The 4273-nt window shown below is 42.4% G+C and overlaps 1 pseudogene; it reads left to right on the plus strand.

The window, feature by feature from the left end:
• The first annotated feature begins 3471 nt into the window (after positions 1-3471).
• Positions 3472-3927, plus strand: LOC144825022 (protein max pseudogene; annotated as a pseudogene).
• The last annotated feature ends 346 nt before the right edge of the window (positions 3928-4273 follow it).

Genomic DNA, 4273 nt, shown 5'->3' on the forward strand with positions numbered 1-4273 from the left:
AGGGTGTTCGCCAAGGTTGTATCTTGGCCCCCTTTCTTTTTAATTTTTATATCAATGATTTAGATAGTGTATTGCAGAATGTGCCGGCCGATTGCCCTAGAGTCGGCAGGCGGGAAATTCCTGTACTTTTATACGCAGATGATGCGGTTTTAATTTCTAGAACTGAGAGGGGTCTGCAAGCTTTACTAAATGCATTTAAACTGTTCATGACGGATAGAGACCTTATGGTCAATAATTCGAAATCTTTTGTGATGCAAGTTGGCCAACAACCAAGAAGGAACTTTGTATTCAAAATTGATGATGTAGTAATCCCCAATACAAAAACATTCTCGTATCTTGGGGTCCTTTTTGATTCTAAACTCAACTGGGGTCCTCATCTTGCAAAAAAGAAGGGGAATTGGTCAGGGTTAATGCCTCCATTTTTAATGTTGCAACAAAACTGGGGAAAAAACCTACCAGTGCCATGTTGAAACTCTATAATGCAAAATTGGTGGCAACTGCCATATACGGCAGTGAAATCTGGGGGTACGTTGCCGGTGAGCAGCTACAGATTGCTGAAAACTTTTTCTTGAAGCGTATCTTGTGCGTTCCTGCAGGTACGCCCAATCTTGCAGTACACGAAGAATTAGGGATGCAATACTTAAGTGATATTTTCTCCTTACGCCCGTTGACCTGCTGGTTAAAACTGTGGTTGAACCAGGATATACCACTGACACATCTGATTGTGAGGGACTATATGATCCAGGATAATGCAATGGGCTCCCCTTGGATAAAATATGTGAAATCTAGCTTTGCTAGGCTTGGTCGTTTGGAACTGTTTGAACACCCAAGTCACATTGTAAAGGGGGATCTGGAGGTAATTAAATGGGACTTCCTCTTGGATAGGAAGATCCAGAGGGAAGAAGTGAAGCTCCAGAAACAAAGTGCGAGAAAGTTTCTCATGCTGAAAACATGTGAAACTGCAGAGCCGTACCTGTTGGGCTCTCTGACCTCTCATGAAAAGTTCTTGTTAACAAGGTTTAGGTTAAATCTCTTTCATCATCTGCTGATCAGGCCAAAAACTGATGTTTTTAATAAACTGGCAGCACCCTGCGGCTGCGACGGAATGTCTCCGCAGGATATACTGCATTTTATATTTTTATGTAGATTTTATGAATACCCACGCAAGCGCTATCTGGCAACTCTTTTAAAAAAACTTAATTTTACTCAGATCAGACCGGCTTTAATGCATTTACAACTTTTGCACAATGACAGTATTCTACATATTACTGATTTTTTTAAATTGACTGTTAGGCTGAGAAATTGTATGGACAAGTAATGGTCTCCTTTTTCTTTTTTTTGTGATGAATGTACTAGTCCTTTTCTCTCCATTGTAAAGATGATACCGTACTTTTGCACTTTTGGCACTTTATCTGATACGTGTTTACAATTAATGTGTTTTTAAATTGTTTATTTGTACTTTTATGGTTTGTGCAAAAAAACTAAATAAAGTCTTTATTGAATTGAATACAGTTCTATCGGTTACACTGCATGTCAGTACAAATGTTTTTGGCCATTTAAATGGAAAACGTGCTGTCTGTAAATGACAGTATATAACACCTGTCGTGTCCCCGGACCCGCAATCATGACAGGAGCCAGTCTGGTAGTCAAATACTTTATTCCTTCGTGCAGTATCAGTCAGGTACATCTTGCCTCATTTCCATGGGTCTAAGGAATGCCTCTTCCTGCCCCGCTGACCGGAACTAGTGTCCAGTGTCAGCCCCACCTCTAGCTCCTACTGCTGGGTCTTAGTGCCCACCACTCAGGGCACGACAACACCCCTTACCCACTCTCCTGCTCAATGGGTGTGACTCCTTTGAGGTACTTTGTAAACCTCTTGGATTTTTCACAGCCCCTTTGACTTCAGTCATGTAACATTGATGGCAGCAGCCCCAATCTGAAACCTGTTCCAGCACCACTGATCCTACTGAGCAGAGGAAGAAACCAAAAATGAAGTGGATTCTATCCCTTCTGCTCACACAAAGGAGAGTTCCACTTGAACATATTCAGCATGGCCCCCATAAAGGGCTGGAAATTAGTAATCTTGCTAGGTGCTGCTACTCAATAAATATTTCTGTGTCTAACAAAAAAAAGGGAAAAATGGAAGGGAGCTTATGGCTGATGTTGCACATTCAGTAATGCTACACTTCTCCAATGAGGAGAAGAAACAGGTGGTCAACCAACTGTGGTAATAGGCAGAGAAGCCCAAAGCTGTTCATCTTTCTCAATGAACAGAGGTAGAACGAACATTGAGAGATGGCTACGCAAAGGTAAACAGAGGGCCTTGCTGTTTCACTTTCCTAGACATCTGTCTTAAGTAAAAAAAGTAAACACTTTGCATATTATTTTTCTAGAAGGCGTTAAAGAGCCCTCTTCCATCCATTTTTCCTTTAATGCTAAAAATAATCGGGACAAATTTATAAAAACAAGCTTTGCGCTAGAAAGTAAATTACAAATCAATACTTTGTCTCAGTCCACATTTCCTTTGGAGATTTTGCACCAGTGCAAAGTGTTGATATATCTTCTCATTCATGCTGCATGAAGAGTCAAGAGACAGCAATATGTGATATCACAATCATACAATTGATAATAACACTGTAAAGAAAAAGGTAGGAAAATAGACAAATGTGAATGCATTTTTTTATGTGAAAACACTGGATAGTGAAGGAAATAAGAATCATAAGATGGTGAGTGTCCTGGATGTAGGGCACTAATTCTTCGCTCTGCCTGCTTATGTGAGATTGTTAAAGAAAGTGCAGTGTTGCAGACTGAAATTCAGCTGACATTATTTCCATTAGTCCTCTCTATGGCTTCCATTCCTTACCCTTTCACCTATGCCTATAGCTATACGCTCTTTATTTGCCTACTGATCTTCATATGTCAATTATTTCTTTTCCATCGACATAGTTGGCTCTTCTGTCCAGCTGCCAGGTGTCTGGTAGGAACGCCAGTTGACAAAGTAATACCACAGCCAGAAGCTCAATATTATAGTGCTTTATTTCCCATTTACAGCAATGCTCATGCAGTCTCATCACTTTTTTTCCACTTTACTTTACTGGTCCTATCCCTTAGAGTATGTATCTACCTCCCATTCTAGAACTGAGATGGATGTATTATGGAACAACTCATGCCTTTACAAGGCATGCCTTTACAACGCAGTCTTTACAACTGCACATACCATAACCACGTGTGTCTTTACCACGCATACCTTTACCACACAAACCTTTACCAAGCTTTATCTAAAAGGTAAAAATTACGTTTAAATGTAGAAAAAAGAACTGTGCGCTGCTGTTCCGTTGCTCCCTGCTGCGCTCTGGTGCTCTGCTGTTCCTCCTCTGGTCTCCTGTGTGGTCGGAACCCCCTCGCCCCCCACCCCACCTCTGCCCTCCTCCAGTCCCGCACCCCGGTATTTGTCCCGGGCGGATGTGGACCATGAGAGATAATGATGACGTCGAGGTGGAGAGCAATGAAGAGCCGCAGACCTTCCACTCCGAGGCTGACAAACGGGCACACCACAATGCACTGGAATCTAAATCAGTGACCACATCAGAGACAGCTTTCACAGTTTATGTAACTCCATCCCTTCCCTTCAAGGAGAGAAGGTTAGTGCATCGGCTTCCCATGCTCAAATCTTGGACAAAGCCACAGAGTATATTCAGTAAACGCGAAGGAAAAACCACACTCACCAGCAAAATATTGATGACCTGAAGAGACAAAATGCACTATTGGAGCAGCAAGTACGTGCACTGGAGAAAGCGAAGTCCAGTGCACAAATTCAGGCCAAAGGGCAGCACCATCTCTGCCTTTGATGGGGGCTCAGACTCCAGTTGCGAATCTGACTCTGAACAACCCCAAAGCAGAACGAAGCTCAGGATTGATGCCAGCTGAACATGGTGTGGCAATAAAGCGACGGAATGGGCCTATGGTCTTTTTCTGTTAGTCAGTGTATTCCCCATCCCTTTCCCAACTGTAAAGGACGTTTTTTTCTCATTTTTAGTGGAGACTTTGGACTGCATCTCTTATTTACTCCCCCCCCCCCCACCGTCTCTTCTTACCCACCTGTGTTCATTGTTAAGGATTTTTTCCCAACTTGACAGCTTTTGTACCAAGAACTAAACTAGTTGCCTCTGAATGAGCACAGATGTTAGCACATTGCCTTCGACCCACAACGCCCATGTCAATCGCTAGTATCTAGGTGCTCCATCTCTTTTCAGAGGAGGAATTTTACAGCCAA

This window comes from Lissotriton helveticus, chromosome 3_1, assembly GCF_964261635.1.
Source record: "Lissotriton helveticus chromosome 3_1, aLisHel1.1, whole genome shotgun sequence".
Classification (NCBI taxonomy): Eukaryota; Metazoa; Chordata; class Amphibia; order Caudata; family Salamandridae; genus Lissotriton; species Lissotriton helveticus.